Source organism: Stylophora pistillata, chromosome 7 (genome assembly GCF_964205215.1).
Source record: "Stylophora pistillata chromosome 7, jaStyPist1.2, whole genome shotgun sequence".
NCBI lineage: Eukaryota > Metazoa > Cnidaria > Anthozoa > Scleractinia > Pocilloporidae > Stylophora > Stylophora pistillata.
Genome location: NC_142525.1, coordinates 344,676 through 362,500, shown reverse-complemented (window position 1 = coordinate 362,500; position 17,825 = coordinate 344,676). Strand labels below are relative to the sequence as shown.

General features: G+C 35.8%; 1 protein-coding gene, 2 long non-coding RNA genes, 1 other non-coding gene and 1 pseudogene across 7 annotated transcripts in view; 4 read left to right on the top strand and 1 right to left on the bottom strand.

The window, feature by feature from the left end:
• Positions 1-774, top strand: part of LOC148726023 (serine/threonine-protein kinase Nek11-like) — a 7,205-nt gene extending 6,431 nt beyond the window's left edge. Inside the window, exons 8-10 of one of the 2 annotated variants that reach the window (XM_088728913.1) lie at positions 48-121; positions 555-640; positions 747-774. The gene's annotated coding sequence lies outside the window, so the exon portion shown is untranslated. The remainder of the gene's footprint in view (positions 1-47; positions 122-554; positions 641-746) is intronic. The other variant, XM_088728912.1, reaches the window with a different exon arrangement.
• A 1,416-nt stretch (positions 775-2,190) lies between these two features.
• LOC148726022 (uncharacterized) lies at positions 2,191-6,395 on the top strand. Its single transcript, XR_015990113.1, has 7 exons — positions 2,191-2,280; positions 2,602-2,705; positions 3,493-3,578; positions 4,554-4,648; positions 4,918-5,020; positions 5,564-5,621; positions 6,320-6,395. It is a non-coding gene; the product is annotated as an uncharacterized LOC148726022 (long non-coding RNA).
• A 174-nt stretch (positions 6,396-6,569) lies between these two features.
• On the top strand, positions 6,570-15,015 carry LOC148726020 (uncharacterized; annotated as a pseudogene). The gene is made up of 10 exons (XR_015990109.1): positions 6,570-6,658; positions 7,879-8,148; positions 9,044-9,104; positions 9,241-9,398; positions 11,074-11,237; positions 12,171-12,257; positions 12,488-12,555; positions 13,114-13,440; positions 13,765-13,840; positions 14,023-15,015. The product of XR_015990109.1 is annotated as an uncharacterized LOC148726020 (transcript).
• Trnat-agu (transfer RNA threonine (anticodon AGU)) lies at positions 10,280-10,353 on the top strand. The gene has a single exon. It is a non-coding gene; the product is annotated as a tRNA-Thr (tRNA).
• LOC148726019 (uncharacterized) lies at positions 10,823-17,001 on the bottom strand. Of its 2 annotated transcripts, none has more exons than XR_015990115.1 (6): positions 16,619-17,001; positions 16,466-16,534; positions 15,178-15,290; positions 13,770-14,899; positions 11,806-12,531; positions 10,823-10,837 (listed from the first exon to the last, which is right to left on the bottom strand). It is a non-coding gene; the product is annotated as an uncharacterized LOC148726019 (long non-coding RNA). The 2 variants fall into 2 exon arrangements; XR_015990116.1 differs by lacking the exon at positions 10,823-10,837 and having other exon boundaries at positions 11,551-12,022; positions 12,357-12,531.
• Between the last annotated feature and the right edge of the window lie 824 nt (positions 17,002-17,825).

The following is a 17,825-nucleotide window of genomic DNA, read 5'->3' as shown; positions in this document are numbered from 1 at the left end:
CATATCAAATAACCTTACTACTCAATATGTTCATGAATTTATTGTAGCAACTTAATGAAGATCTGAGAACAAACAAACTTCAACTTGATGGCAAAGGAGCTTTAATAGCATAGCACTGGAGGTTTGTACTCTGATAGTTGTAGGTTAACGACATTTAACCCTTTGCACCCCAAAATTAATTTTGGTATTCTCTGCATTCTTCTGTACTTTATTTACAGTATTGACAATCAGGACCTTCTTAATTTGGTGATTATTTCCTTTATTCTTATGCCTTCTATATCTTATTTAAATTAGAAACCAGTTACTCTATCTAAGGGGTTAAAGAGTTAAAACATAATATTTTATTGCTTTGTAAATAAAATCTTAAAACGTTGATTATGTACACAAACTGTGGTTGAGAATGAAATTCCAGTTAAGAGAAAAGATGCAGCAGCATGGGATTAGTAGAGTGTTACTTGTTACCAGTTATATCATCCCTTTAATTTTGAGTTTTATCTTCAGAAAGTAAGGAATAATTAACAACATAAGTTGTGTTGATTCCTCTCTTTGAGCAGAGTACTTCTTCTGGAGAATTGCTGCCATCAGCTCATGAACTGTCACCAATGGAAGAGTTCTTTGTCATGCCTCAGTTGGAGAAACTGTAAGTTACTAGTTTGTTTGTTAAGGTCCCTGTTTTTCCTTCATTTAAATTTAATGCATGAAGTTTGATTCTAATGTGATCACTATTTTGAATTCATGATTTGCAGACCACCATTGTCCCTCGTGTTGGTTTGGATGTTCTCCAGGCAGACTTTGGGCAGATGCTGGATCCTAAGGCTGTGGAGCAGAAGGTAAATGGTTTCAAAAAAGGGTTTAATTCCTTTGGTTTAGTTCACTGTGAATCAGAGCTCAATTGTTTATTCTGTTTTCTGTGTTTACTTTATACAGACAGTAAACATCACAAATCATACAAAGGGAAAAATCACGTGCATGTGGATGAAAGGTGAAAACTTGTACTTTTTAGGTCATTAACAATTGTTGTTTGCCCATCTCTAGTTTGAGACCTATGATTTAAATTGCAAATAAATGTTACATTGTGATTTCTTCTTGTGTTATGTTTTGCTCCTTTTTGTCTGATAGACACAACAAGGAATATTTTGTGTTTCCCCAGATGAAGCAGACATCCTCCCTCTAAAGACTGCATCATTCCGAGTGACATTTAGACCAGTAAGTTATTTGATACTGTCAGTAAACACTGTCTATGCTTCTTTCATTCACTTGGACTTGGTTCATTTTTGCCTTTACTGTCTGATTCTGTTTACAGTTCAATTTGTAATTCTAATTTTTTTTTAATAGAATGCTGCTAATCAGGTTTTTAGTGCTGACCTGGAGTGTTATACATTTTATAAGGTGAGGGATTTATTTCCTGTGCTGGTGTACCTGTTAAGAAGCCTAAATTTTTTCCAAGCTCATAACAACCATTTATTTATTTGTCATGAATTCAAGGTTTCTGATTCAAATTGTTGATTTTGAGATAGCAAACTGCAGTTCTAGTTCAGTACCCATATAACTGATTTTCATTTGATAAATAGAATTTACTCCTTGTTTCCTTTGTACTTGCTTCAAACACTTCACACGTCAGCAATGGAAGTTATCACTCAGAATGAAGAAATGCATGTCCTTGCTATTACTTTTTATTGCAATTTTCCAGGGGATTATTCCCTTAAATACACACCCCCCTCCTTCCTCTTCTGTCGAGAAGGGGACACCCATGGTGTCACAATCAGAGGCTAGGAATTGTGGTAAAAAATCTTATTCTTTGTCAGGCAATTAACTTGAGAGTTCTGATAGTGTCATTAAGATGTTTTTTGACGTTTAATTCTCTGCCTATCAGGTGAAGTATGCCCTTGATATTGAGTCGCACCAATAGTTATTATAATATTATTAGTATTTTGGAACAGAGTATGAGAGATTATCGACTGGTTGAAATGTCCTCCCTGGTGTCTTTCGCTCAGAGCTACAGGTTTGTGCTGAAATCAACTTTAATAAGTAATTTGAACTGAACTCTGTTTATGGTTAGATTCAACGATACAGGGCTTTAGTTCTGTTTTTGTTTCCATATTCTGTTATTAGCTTAAGTGTTTTGATGTTACATCTAGAATTTTCATTGATGAAACATCAATGAATCCAAGTTCCTTGTTTCACCGAAAAAAATTGATTGGATTTTATTTTTAGGACTCACATTTGCAATGCGGACTGAATCATTTTATCCCCAGAAGTCAATGGGATGTACAACAGCTGGTAAGTGATAATTTAGCCATTCACACCAAAGCTAAAACACACGTTAAAGCTGTTTTTTCAAGCATGGTTTGATGTTTTCCCCATTGAAGATTCTCAAACTGATTATTCAGGTCAACCTAATTTTAAGAAAACATTTTGCTTGTGTAAATGGGACAAATGCTTCACTACACTACCCTTGTTAGAATAATGCTGTTCCTAAACTAATGGATAGAAACAGTTTTAGTCCACCATAATGTATTACTAGGTGGTGCCAGTATGATTGTATTCTGTTAGTTGCCAAAGCATATGATTAGTAACTTGTTCCTTTTTTGGAATGTTTAGGTCTTTCCAGCCACTACTGTGGATGGCATGTCCTACAGAACACTGCTGTTGACCAGCAATGGGCAGAATCCGATCCATTTTGCATTTGATGACAATCTGTTAAGGTAGTTACAAAACAAATTGTAAGATTTTATCTTTATTTTTCTACCTTGGGTCTGGAACAAGTATGGTTGAAACTAGAGGAGAAATAAGTTATAGCAGTCTGTAAGAAACCAATGGAAGTGGGAACCTTAGCAAAAATTAAATTAAAATAATAATAACTTCTTACCAATCAAGCATAAGGGCTGTACTGGGAAAGATTCACCTGAGGTTGTGACAGTACAGCCGAGCCCAGCAAAGTGTGTACAAAAATAACAGCGGGCCAATAATTCTTGGTGTGGCTTTATAGCAAGTGAGGTTAGTCAGTAGTTTAGTGTGTGGCAATCATACCACACTGCTTATTTTGAATTTGCAGGCTTTTGCAAACAAAAATACATGGCTTATGACACAGCAATACATACAATCAAATGCAATTTTTGTCTAGCAAGTGACATTTATTTTGTAACATGTGATATATGAAACTTTGTACTGAGTACTTTACAACTTTGTTTGGGAAATAAGCCTTGTTGGATCAGCAGAGATTCCATCTCTAAAACTCAATAATCAGGTTGTAATCTTAGGACATTTTCGATTGAACCATTACTCTTTGATTTGAATCCATAATGGCATGGTTATCAATTATGAACAGCTCCTTGTTATATTTTGACTAAGATTTACCAATCCATTAGTTACTACTTTGAAATCAATCTTAATTTAAGTATCTCTGTTGTTTTAATAAGAGTAAAAAGTTCATGTTAAGTGGAAAACCAGGTGATTTGTTATATCTGATTGTAAATTTTTGGGGTTTTACAGGGAACTGTTCATTTCAAACCAACCTGTTTAGGTACAGCATCAACAAGGCTGTTTGAGGTCAAGAACGCTTCCAGGATTGCACTGAGGTGTGTTCAATGTTCTCAACTAAGGCCACCTTCCCTTTCCCCATCAATTAAAATTTATCATTTTTCCTAGAATGAGGAATCTAGTAATGTCAGTCCCTTTTATCATGAACCCCTGGCTCAGGAGATCTGGGCAACCGGCAACCACTCCCTGTGTACCTGACATAAAATAAATTATCCTTATACATCCTTATTCATAAGAATATTAATGATTACTGATATGTGACGATCAATTCAAAACTTCAATGTCCCCTCCCTCCCTACAGAATAACCATCATCTGAATGGAAGCGGAAGTGGTAGCGGGTTGAACCTTGCATGACTGGGGTGGGTGGGAAATTTGTAGAGATGTGTCCAGTCTCTCCAGCAGAATACAAGTGTTATATCCTTAAATATCAATGTATTTAAGGTAAATACTTCACGAGGTTTTATAGCTTGTTTTATAGCTTTTTTCTTGAGAAAAAAATGGGCACATTTGAACCCTTTTTTTTTTTCCCTTCTCAGGAATTTGAAGAAACCAGTTATCAAAAGTTCAAATGTCAGGGGTTGGGGGGGGGGGAAAGGGGCAGAGATGCTGAAGCTTTGAATTGATTGATGCAGTACTGTAATATAATGTAATTGTAATGTCAACAAACCTTATTTTACCCATCAGGTTTGCATGGAAAACCCTGGACCTCACTTAAAAAGTCTTAGCATTGATCCCTCTAAAGGAATCATTCTACCCGATGAAACTCGGGTGGGCATTTTAAGTGTACTGCAAAATTTTTTCTAAATTGTTAATTGTCTTTTAGGATCCCCTGTAAATTGTTACAGGGTCTCTAGTAAAACAAAACATTTTTGATGGTATACTGGCCTTATATACACGTCAGTTATTCTCATAAATTATATCTTCAATCAGGTTTTACATATTTGATAGAATTAATTGTTACACTGTCATAAGCCCTGTGTTGTAAATAATTCCTTATTATCTTACATTATAGGCTCACACCATCAGCTTTAACTCTAGTAAAGAAGAAAAATAGGTGATTAAGACAAAACTCACTGTCAAAGGATTGCAGGCAGATGCCCAGCAACAGTAAGGATTGTCATTTTCCTATCACAAGTTAATTTAATCATAATGCAACCATTCATTTTTTAAGGTAATTATTTGTTGCATGTGAATCTATGTATTACCAACTGAAGGGACTCGATTGGATTGTTCTCTGTTTGCAATATTTGTGAACTGAATATTTCTCTGTATATTCTTCTTGTATCTGCACTTGTGTTTATTAATTCTTTTGACAACTGCTCACTGGTATGTGATCTTTATTTAAGATGTATTTTGTTCGTATTCTTTTATTTCAGGTATCATTTACTCCACAGAATCCTGGTTTATACTCAGTGGATTATCTGGAAGTTATAGCTCTTGGAGCTACCAATTGTTCAGTTATAAAATGCACTGGAATAGGTAAAGGTAGTGATATGTTTGTGCTTTCATAGGCTCTAACAGCTCATAAACTCAGAAGACTAGTATAAAATGATTAAATAAATTATATATTCAGAGAAATGTCATCATTTGATGTTTATCATAAGGATGTGTTCAATTTATTTTAGGGTGACTTGAAAGGCTTTATAAGGTAGTCCATGCATAGAAAAAAGTTGAGATGGCAAAAATTACATTTGCCTAAAAGTAATGGAGTCTCTAATTGGCCACAGAATTGTTTATAATGGGGTTGAGGTTCTGAGAGCCCAGTGTCATAGACCTGAGTACCCCTCCACTCTTTCTTCAGTCAACAGTAATCTCACATCAATCATGGACATTGTGAACCACACTTGCTCTCTAATCAAGGAAGTTCCTGTTGAAAAATGTTCAAATTTTTCTTAATTTCAATCTGTTCTTTAGGGCCTGAAGTTGGTCTTGACTCTGACTATCTTGATATGGGAGTTGTAGAATCTAGCAAGTTTTCAGCTAAAAGTTTCAAGGTTGTTAACAATTCAGATGTTCCTGCAGCTTTTCAGGTCAAACACTTCTGGATTTACTCTCTTTATTTAACAATTATTCATGAAAGGTAAATAATTGTTTTGGTGTAATTGTTCAGTTACTTCCAAAAGAAATTGGTTATCTCCTTCAGGAACATTACTTCATTTTCCCTTGGTGCAAGGTCAGCTCCTTTGAGCACTAAATCATGTTTAACTTAGTGTTTTCTATGATATCTGGGAGATTAACAAGTTCCATAATAAGGGAATGACATCACCATAAGACTAGTACTAGAGCAAAAAGATCAAGTCCAATTTGATAATTAGTTAATCATGAGCAAAAATAACCAAAAAAATATTCACTGAGTCCCTGTTGCCTTTGAAATCTTTTGAAAATCTGGTAATGTATCTGGTGCTTATTATGTAAGCATAATTGCTATGCATAAAGGTCACTTATCTTAAGAAATTCCCATGTTTACAAAGTTTAACAGATGCTTCCACCTTCAGAATGCAAAAAAAATCAGCTCATGTCTTTTGTTAGATGGTTTTTCCCTCCGACCTGTTTTTCCCCTCTGGCTAAGTCCATTGGAGGGAGATCGCTATAGGGCTACTTATAATTATAATTTACAGCTAAACTACAGGTCTCGTTTTCCGATTGGTGTCATATTCTTCAGAATGGCAGTGTTATGGAAAAGAAATTGTTTTAGATAATAACTTGATATCAACAGATAAACCTTTAGCTTAAACACTTAATTGTTTGTTCTTATGTAATAATTTTTGCTTTTGTTAGTTCATGATTGATTGTAGTCAAAGTGTCTTCAAGCTGGAATTAACTTGTGGTCTGTTACCTGGCAAGGGTTCCCAGGGCATAATTGTATGCTTTTCTCCAACAAATCCAATTACTACAGGAGACTAACTTGTCTTGCGCAAAACCAGGTCAGTGTTAGTATTAAACTGGTAATATTTTCTGGTAGTTTAAACTGTAATCTTCCTAAAAAAAATTTGTATTCATCTGATTTTTTCAGGATCCATTGTTTGTTGATTTGTTTGGGACTTGTCATACAGAACAAGTGAAACCAGGTACATTCAATGTCAATGTTGATAATCCACTCCATCTTTAATACCCATGGTGAGTAACCAACTAAGACAGAATTTTTCCCTACAATATCAATACTATCAAGCAGAATAGCAGGGGAATGTTAGTTGATCCACAACTAAATTATTAATAAGAACTGTATGCTGGGCAGTAAAGAGAATTACTAAAACTAGATATTGGAAATGGAATGGTTAATGTTTGAACAATTGCAATTGACTTTGAATTAATTCAAATGAGCATGAAACTCAGTCTTACATTTCTCCATCATATTTACTTTATGATAACAAGTAGGCTTCTGGATGGAGGTAATAGACAACTACCATAATATGTAACATGAAAAAATCAAAGGCTCCTTAGAGCAACCTCATGGTATGAATTTTTGGTGCCCTTGACGTAACCTGCGATCTGGCTTTCTTTGGAAAGTTTTTTTGATCGTGGGCAACACGTGCTGGCCCAATTATTGTGTTTGTACTTTGTAAGCGTTTTGATGGAGAAAAATTGTCGTAAATTGTGAATGTGTGAAGAATTAGTTAAGATACCAGCAGCTACAAGATAAAATCAACGAAGTTTGGTGTTAACCAATTTGCAGTAAGCTTAAGCTCACTTCATATTTGCGGTGTTTAGGTCTTCACGCACAAAATTTACAAGGAAATATGCAGCAGCAAGAGGGGAGAATTAACCTTCAGATCTTGAGAGTTAAAGTTTTTAAGATATTTAGGCTTCGATTTTGTTCAGAAGAGTTCATACACGATTTACTCAGTTGATAAAATAAAATAAAAGACAATTCTGTGTTTCAAAAGATTTGTACATTGTACAGGTGGAAGAACAATAGGACACGTAGTCCCCTACTAGGTTCATCCACCTAAACCCAACCCACCCATCCGACCCCGGGGAAGGACATCCATCACACAGTAATCTCGTGCGTCTCCTATCCCTCCTGCAGGAGATGGCACCTCCATTAATTTTATTTGTCCCTATCTGAGAAGACTAGAATATCTAACCACTTCTTGATGTTATAGAAGGGAAGCATAATTCTTCTCAATTATTTTAAGACCTTGAGTGTTGGTCCGGCCGTGGCTTGAACCCTCGACCTCCCACACAACTGTCCAGCGCTCTATCCATTGAGCCAACTGGGAGGCGGTCAGTGTAAGTGGCACCAAGCTTTTGTAACCATCCGGTCAGTCTTAAAAGATCGATATGATGGTGATTTGTTGACAGAAATATTGATAATGGCTCTATCTTTTTTCTTTAAGGAAGCCGGGGAGTTTACAGTGAAATTACATGATGTACTTGAAGCCCACAAAGCAGTCATGAATTATAAGTTGTCAATGGATGAAGAAAAACATTCAATTTCTAGGTTATGCACTCCTTATAACACGTTTTTGTTACATTGCAATGCTGTGGACTTTGCTGATGTCCTTCACAGAGTAAAAACATGTTTAATCACGGACAGTAATGTCAAAGACATGCTTCAAATTTCGCAACAGTTTTTTGTCACTGGAAAGCCAAAGACACAGCTAGAGGTGAGAAATTAAAGAGCTGTCTAGAGGTTACAAACATTATAAGGTCAACATCAAGGTTTTAAGTTTTTCAACACGCTAAGTCGGGAAATTCAATACTCTGAAAGCATCAGCTTGTTTATCAAAGGCTTTAAAAAATTCTTCTTTGAATTTTTAGTTTATAAATATATTCTTTGTTAAGCTATATACACACCTTTTCTTTTTTTCTTTTTTTTTCTTTCTTTTTCTTTTTAACTTAATCTAAATTTTCATTCAGCACCTTTGATTTGTATGGTTTATCCTCTAGTTAAATAAGGAAGCCTATACTTAGTAAGCCCCCATGCAGCTTCTAATCGGCTTCCTTGTTGTTACCTAGCTCTTCAGTTCCTTTGATTTTGAAGTTAATTTAGTTAGAATAGTTCATTTTATCTTTGATGTATCATAAATTTTGTATTCGGTTAATTTTTTTACTGGTAATGGCAAACTAAAATGAATGAATCAACGAATGAACAATGATAATCATTAATTATAGTAGAAAACATATTTATGAAATGCTTTCGGTATGAAATAATCCCTAACCCTTTAATTTGACCCTTACATGTGATTACCATCTAATTTCTCCTTACAGTATCACCCCTGAATCACACGTTAAGGTCGTGAGAATAGAGGAAATGATCACCATCTTTATTGTTAAAAAAATCCTCCTTGTAAGCACCTTAGGAAATGTATAGAGAACAGTATGGAGAATATGCAGGTGTAAAGGATTAGTAGTGGTGACTTTTGTTAGTATAGACACTGACTAAAGTTGTCCTTCAGTCATGTAATTTAGCTAATTAAAAGTGTTACTGTAAACTTCAAGAATGAAATGGTTAATTCATTAATTTGTTAATTCAAACATTGCATGAAACATTTCTTCCAGCAACAAATTCTTCAGCTGATGGTTGGAAACAGAACAGTGCTCTGCTCCACAGAGAGAGAAGGTAGGTCACCCTTAAAATCAACTGAGTTTCATCATATCACGAACTTTACAGCACAAGTATTAACTATTGTCTAAACTTGCAACTTTTTTTACATTGCTCCTTTTCACATATCTTTCTAATTCTTCTGTGAACACAGATGGTCAATACTCACTATCTGAGAAAACAGTTGATATGTTCCTGGAGCAAGATGTGCCAGTAGATGTGCTTGATGACCTGGTACTAAAACAATCTCCAGAGCACAGGAACCCCAATCCTCCTCTATCTCATTCATTTTCACAAGAATCGTTCACGCAGGTAATTTTAAACATCGAGAAACTAGCTCTGAAATTCAGAGAATCCCTTCACTGGCTTCAGAAAATTCATATTTGTTTGGTCCTTTGCATCAATGGGAATGGTCTAGTAGAGTGATTTTGAGGTTAAAATAAGTGGGGAAAAAGAGGTAAGAGAGATTAAAAGAGTCGCTGTCAGGCTCTGCAGCTTCTCTTGTGGCTATGTTGCCCAATCACGGAGTGGCATTGGTGTCCACAGAAGCTGCAGGGGTGGGAGTGGCCAGTGGGTGTGTAAGTTTGGGGTCGTTTTCAGCATTGGCAAAATATAAGTTATGAACTACTAAGTGAGTATAATTTAACCTCTAGCATATAAAATGTGGATAATTCAATGAAAAATTGAAATCATGAAAAAGTGAAATCACTATAATTAATTACCAATTGTTGGAATGCCATGGTCTCAATTTTGGCCACTGTGAAAATTATGTTAATCACTGTGTATTGTCTGCTAATGAGGAAAGTTTTCTGAGAAAACTTAGTAAAATGCTTCTGTGTTTTTTAACCATGATTAAAACAGAGATTTGTTTTAAATGATCAAAGAAACTGGCGTTATCAGGGAAATCTTCATCCCCCTGGGTAATCTAGTATTTTAAAAAAAGAAAAACAGGAGTAAAGGAACATATATGTTAGATACAATGAAAATATATGAAGTTCATATATTTTGAACTGCGGTATTAGATACGAATGATGCACGATCCTCGCAGTAGATAGCGCTATTTAAGCAATAGCGAAAATCATACATATCTAATACCGCAGTTCAAAATATATGAACTTCATATATTTTCATTGTATCTGATTTATCACTTTCACGGGTTTATTACGAATCAACTTAACAGCTTGCTCCCAGTTGGCTTGTTAGCTCAATTGGTGAGAGCGCTGCACTAGTATTGCAGAGGTAAGTGGTTCGAATCCCGTACAGGCCTGATTTTTTTCAGGTCTGATTTCCGCTATTGCTTAAATAGCGCTATCTACTGCGAGGATCGTGCATCATACGAACATATATGTTGTACTTAATTAGTACATACTGTCCCAAACGACCTTCAGCGATTGTTTGTACAGTTTGGTTGAAAGCTGGATTGTTCAGTCCTGAGCTAAATAGCCATCTTCTCAGTGCTGATTTCTCTGAGGGACAGCCTTATCCACATCGGCAACGTTGTTCAATAGACTCCCGATAGCAACAAGAAACGTTTTAGAACATAATGTTTTTGCCATAGTGCTAAGAAACATTTGTTTGCTAAATATTGGTCTTTAATCCACATAATATGTATTGTATATTTTAATATCTCATAAGTTACATTGATCAATTTTATTATTGTTATTATACTTTTAATTAGTTACTACATATATATGTATATATACTTAGATTAGATTAGTATTGTTAAAGAAGAGCCTCTTAATTGTTGGAATCTGTAATAAATCAAAATAAATCAAAATAATAAATAAATGAAAAAAAATATGAACTAGTGTGAAGTTAGGCATACCCTGTGAGCAGAGCCTTTTCTACTTTTCTTCTTCTTTTCTTCTTTTTAATCGATTCGAGGACAGGTTAAAAAGTCTCTGCTCGCAGGGTAAGTTAGGCATGGTCTTGACTTAACAAGTGATCTGTTGATTTGTTAATCTTGTACATGTTGTTTTGAAAACAGGATCAATTGCTGAAAGTTTATTGAGTTACCTCAGGCTTCTAGTGAATTCGAGAGATGAACTAGCTTTGTCTCAGGCCATCCATATCCCTCGCAGGGACTTGGCTCATAAACAATTTACAGTATTGAGGAAAGTTGCAGGGGAAAAAAACATGCCTATGTTTCAGGTACCACTCAATTTCAGGTGTTTCATTAAGGACTGGGCACTGAGCAACTTGACTGGTTTTAAGGAAGTTTTTGCCCACCTGATTTGACCATATAGAAGAAAGTTTATCTCATAAAGAAGTTAAGTCCAAAGAGTTTTGCCTGCCTATGAAAACCAGTTGCTCCCTTGCTAAAAACTTAGATGAAACCCCTGTAATTTTTTTTACAGTGAATATTATCATGAAAATTCTGCAATTATGAACTGCTATCAGCAAATGACAGTTATCAAAATAATTGCTGTGAAGACCACACATGCATAAAATATTTCTGGCTAAGCCACTGTTAAATAGACACAGAAGTTAAAGAGGGTGTGGGCTATACATTAGCAAAGTGTTTTCAAAGAGTGGAATCAATCACTATTAGACTAAGAGTGTTGCAATTGTAAGGGTCAAAATTTTCAATTCATTTGGAAAATTATCCCTTGGTGTTTGAGAAGCAATTCTGGCGTGTTGAAAGAGTCTGGAGGGTGAAACAAGAGGTGGCAGCTCAGTTATTTTTCAAGCATTTAAATCATGATGTTGATATTCTTACATGCATGTATATCATTGCATTCATCATCATCAGTTTATGTCATCATTGAGGACAGGTAACAAAGCAAAAGCTGTAATCTTTCAATCCATATTCCTGGAGTTCTTAGATACTTTCTAAACCAATTTCCTCATTCCAAGAAGTTGCTGTGACAATGTATACCTCCTATCTGTGGCTGATCCTGCCTTGCTTCTCAATAGATTGGCTCCTTGATAAACAACTGAGAGATAGGATTGAGCTGTATTCTAAAATGTATATAGTCTGATCCAGTGGTGAAAAAACAATTTTTTTTCTCATCATTATCCTTAGCAGTTGGAGGATAATATTACACAGTTTTCTCTAGTTTTCTTTCCTTCCCATGCCAACAGACAGCTGTCTCGTTTATTCTGAGGATACGATTGGGTGGAAAGAGTTATGCACCAATTGATGACAACCCACTTCTCCCATTAACTAAGGTATATATCAGTATATCAAAATTTATTATTCCCTTTAGTGTACCAAATAGAATTTTTATAAATATATTTCAGCTGTTAGTAGGTGTCAGGTCATTTTACCACAAGAGAGAATCTTTACTAAGCCAAAGAGTTCTTTGCAGCCCAGTTGGTGTAGACTTTTCTGTCCCATACTCATGGCTAATGTTTAATAACTTCCTTCATCTGTGGTTTTCAACAATTTTTTTTTACAGGGTCTTGGAGAGTTTGTGACCTTTTTCCAAAAGTTACAAACTGTCTTTGAAGAAACAGCAGATGCAAAGTAAGATAGCTGTAGATACATATTGTACACTATTTTAATTTAAGAACATGATCATTTCTGCAAAGGAAGGTTTTAAAACCAAGATCAATTTTGTTCTTCCACCAAACTCTCAGTGATAAAAATTAGAAAACTGTTGCATCTAGATTCTGAGGCGGACCCAGGGGTGGTTTGGGTGGTTCAGTCCAACCCCCTAAATTGTCCCTCAAAATGCTGGAAATCATGTTTCCGAAGACCTCATTTTCAAAATCTCCTGGGGGAGCATGCCCTTGGACAATCAACGAACCGGCCCCTTGACTAAATCTTGAATGCATCCCAGTCAGATTAAGGTTGTTTTACAAGCTAATCATGGGAAAAATCCTATTATTTTGTTGAGCACCTTTCATTGGATGGGGTACTTCCGAAAGAAAAGCATGCACAAAGGAGTCTAACCAGTTAAAAGGATTCTCACAGTACTGCAGTAAAAATATTAAATACAGTTGACTGAGTGGTGAGATTGTCGGAAGTGATTGCCATGTTTGAATAAACCCTGTGAAAATAAGTTGTCTGCTTATCTTTCAGAACTGCTGTCTTAAGAATCATGAACATGCTCAAAGTAAGCATTATTAAATCCAAAGAAAAGGTTTTTACAAATGAAAGTATTGCCAAAACTGTGGAATCTCTGAAAGAAAAGGTGGAACAACTAAGCTGCAAAATATGTGATGGTGGCCAAGCAAAGTCATCCATGGCAGGAATGAATGTGTATTTCCTGATTCAGGCTGTATTAGATGAGCACGACTAGAAAAGTTGTCTCCAAGAATATGACACAAGGGACTTGAGGTGTGCTCTGATGACACCAGAAATACCTCATGGAAAATCAAAATTACAATCTACACTTAGTCAGTTCAGGTAAGGTGGAACAGTATTGAAAAACTCTGGGACTTTTAGACATCGCATGGCAAGCTCTAAGCTAGCTTAGTAGTAGACCAGCTGGCACTGGTGCAGATGTTGTCACTCTCTCGTCTTCCTAGCAAGAAATTTTCCTGGCACCAAGTGGAGAGACAATTTGTCTCTCCACTTTAACAGAATAAATCAGTAGGTAGTAATTTCTGCATCAAGAAAACCTTGGCAAGTTGTATGCAGCCCCAGTTTTGCCTGTGAGGTACAATTCTAAGTAAATTTTTATTGTCCTAAGAGAAGTTTTAAGTGACATGATTAATTTTTTCTTGCTAGAACACCTGATTCGGAGTCTTCAGAAGGAGCTGTCACACCACACAAGGATCAGCCACCAAAACACAAACCTGAAAAGGTAAGATACTGGTAAACCGTCCAGTGAATTTAATCAAGGTGAAATCTAAGTAAAGACACTTTTTATTTTATTATTTTGTTCAAAGAGGGTTATCTTAATTAATGCACCAGCAAATTATATGTTATGTTTCCTCAAGGTGCATCTTAGAAAAGCTTATATTAATTTTTTCCTTTTTCTTGTAGACACCATTTGAAAGCTATAGAAAAGTGTGTGGCGATATGTGCTGGGCCAAACCTGCCTTCAACATTCTGATAGGACTAAGTTCAGCTAACAAAAGAGACCTGATGAGTGCTGCCATAAGCAATGATACTTTAACATCTCGTAAGGAATGTGGCAATAAATCTTACGTTGAGGATACATCCAAATGTCACACCAAGAAAAGAACTTTAACAGAAACTATGTATGACAAAGAGAACATCTCAACTGGCAACAAAACCATTAAATATGTAGCAAAACCACCAGCCAAACGCATGCTCCTTGAGAAGGACATCACTGTGCAAAAGAGCACAAAACGCAAAACTAGTGGAAAAACATTGTCCAAAAGAAAAAAGATTCCATTACTTCAAGGGCAAAAACAGCTCACCAATTTTTTTTAGGTGATACGTATTACTGACAATTACATCACAACATTTGATTCATTTTCATGCATTTTTTTATTTTTACATCACTATGCCAAGAGCATCATGATTGAATTTTAACACATACCAGATAGCACTGATTTGTATAACTTGGGACCATTGTCACCCCTAGAGAATTATTATTACTTTAACTACCAGTCAGAGATATAATTGCAGAACTATTTATTATTTTTATATGATTAATCTTTGGCCAAGCCAAGCAGAACAGAATTATTCTCTATGAAAACAAAATTATTTTCAAGTACAAAATTAAATGGTTGTTATTTTAACCCTTTAATTCTTACAAGTAACTGAGAGAGAATTTCTCCTTACAATATCAAATAAATACAGTATCAAGAAGTGATGAGAATAAAGGAAAATATCAGTTGGGGGATAAATAGTTGATCCAACACTGAATTCTCCAAACTGACATCATCAGGATCTATGCAGAGGAAAGTAGAGAGAATTACTAGTTTAAAGGAATCTTGAGAAATAAAGGGTTAAGGGTGCATTATGTATTAATTTTACATCTAGAATAAAAATAAAGATATCATCTGGCCTGGTAATTCGAAATCTATGAACTCAACAAGGTAGAACAGCAAAGTAAATAGCAGGTAACGAACTATTTTCCATTCCATTATAAAAGTGTTATGTTAACACAACCTATTAGAGTACACATGAATGACATGTATAAAAAGAAAAGAATAATTAATCCCCTACTGTAATGAGCAGCATTATCCTTATTATCTCAGTGCAAGTATGTCGCCCCCGCAAGCCGAACCAAGAGCTTGCAAATCTCCATCTGTTGCCATCCTCACAGCTGTAAAGTCCATCTGTAGTAAGGAAAAATGAGTTTATCTTAGAGAAAAGTATGGAGTCAAACTAGTCAAGTAAAATAAGCCACTTGAGGTGTAATACGAATACATAAACTGTGAAAAAAAAATAGATAAAATACTTGCAGGTCCTATGGGTATATTTCCCAAGATAAGAAACACAAAAAGGAAAAAATGGCAACAGATACTATAGAATAATACATGGATGTACACAGATATGAAAGTGCTCAACTCAATATATCATGTACAGCAAACAAATAAGATCTTGAGTTTATATGGAATTTCTCTGCAAGTGTTCAACTTAATATATCAAGCAGTAAATAAGTAAGATCTTGAGTTAAATACAAGAAGAGAAATTCCATATGTATACAAGCAACATTTGCCATATATCATGTTCAACATGTACATGCCATATATCAGGCCCAACATTTGCCCTACATCAAGTTCAGCTACTTTGGAATGTTTCATAAATTAGTGGGCAAAGGACTACATGTGAATAAAGGCTGATAGTTTCGAAAGAAACTGTTTGGGGCTGCGTCGGTGGGAGTAACGAAATAATTTGGATATATCAACAAAGTTGAAATGGTAAATTGGCCACCGTAATGATTACAAAAGCTGACGTTTCGAGCGTTAGCCCTTCGTCGGAGCTAGCTCGAAACGTCAGCTTTTGTAATCATTACGGTGGCCAATTTACCATTTCAACTTTGTTGATATATCCAAAGGACTACATGCTTGTCCAATTTGGAAGCAATTAAATTTTAAAAAAAAAACTTTTTTCTCTCATCCAATTATTTCCAAATCAATTACTTTGGATTCTAGGAATGATAAATAGCTACCAATATAAAAATTATTTTGTATGCAATGAAATTAACCTCACTAAACTCGTTTGGGAGTAAAATTTCTTTCAAATTTTTAACTCAAAACCGAGGTTAGTCTGGCTAGTTTTAATAATTACTTAATTTAATTGGCAGCCATTTATGAAAAGGGTCAAAACTATTCCCAGTGAAGCACAAATAACCGTCCCATCTTGAAGTTAAATGATTAAAGGTTTCTCGAAAGTAAACCAGACGTAATACGAAGGTAAGGAAAGTGTAAAAAGACAATCTGAGGCATCAAATTTAAGTGCGCCACAATCTCGAGTCTAGTACAGGAAACAGTTCTTAACGAATTCTTACCCTTTCGTCTTTAAACTGTTGGCAAAAGCCATCTTTAATCCCACATTCTTTTTTTAAAAAATTGAAAACCTAAAGAGAATGCAGCCAAATATAAGTTTTTGTACCTTCAGCATTTCTAATTTGAACGAATGACAGGAGAAAGTGTCAAAATACCTGGTTCGGACCTCCGGAACTAGCTGCTCTTTTAGAGAATCCATGTTGTTTATCGGCAATGCAACCTAGCCTGCGTGCCACTCGGCCCAGCTAGGTAGCCAGGCAGCTAAGTCGCAAGAAAGTAGCAAGAAAGTCGCAGCTAAGTCGCAAGAAAGTAGCTAGAAAGTCGCAGCTAAGTCGCAAGAAAGTAGCTAGAAAGTCGCAGCTAAGTCGCAAGAAAGTAGCAAGAAAGTCGCAGCTAAGTCGCAAGAAAGTAGCTAGAAAGTCGCTGGTAAGTCGCAAGAAAGTAGCAAGAAAGTCGCAAGAAAGTAGCAAGAGAGTCGCAGCTAAGTCGCAAGGAAGTAGCAAGAAAGTCGCAGCTAAGTTGCAAGAAAGTAGCAAGAAAGTCGCAGCTAAGTCGTAAGAAAGTAGCAAGAAAGTCGCAGCTAAGTCGCAAGAAAGTAGCAAGAAAGTCGCAGCTAAGTCGCAAGAAAGTAGCAGCTAAGTCGCAAGTGAAAAAAAAGAGAGAGGAAAGTGTATGTCCCTTTGAAGCCACCGTAGGTTGCCACCATATTTTGAAAATGTTCGATTTTTGGCTACATTTCTTCTTAATCCCAAGGCCCGCGAAGCAGATTTTCAATTGGGGGGGGCTAATGCGAACGCTTTAGCGTGAGCCAGGTAGGGGAGCCGGGGTCATGCTCCCCCGGAAAAATTTGAAATTAAAGTCTTCTGAAGTGGCTAGAAATGGATCTAAAACTGCCAAAAGTGCATCTGTTCACTTGAGACCAATATTTGTTTGCCCTGGAATGGAGGTTTCCCAAAAGAGAGTTTTCTCTGCATATTTTTCCTCTAGCTGTGTGCGTAACAGATTTCTTTCTCTCTTTGTACTTCTGTAAAGTTTTCCTGTAGAGGATCCGATGCATTGAGCTCTGTTGCTGACATTTTTACCCACCAAGGAAAGTGTGTTTATATTTAATCATATTTGAGTTCCCAGTTCTCAACTGAAAGTAGGAGATCAAGGTGCAATATACAACAGAGAGGACAATGATATGCATGATAAATGATCATGAGATTCTTAAAGCAATGAAAAAGATGGTTTTCATGAAGATGTCTTTTAGATGTCTGTTAGATAGTTTATATAAACAGATATACATGTATGTTTGCTTTTAGAATTGTGTTGATGCTTTTTATATGCTAAAGTTTGACAAAAAAGTGGCAGCTATAATGG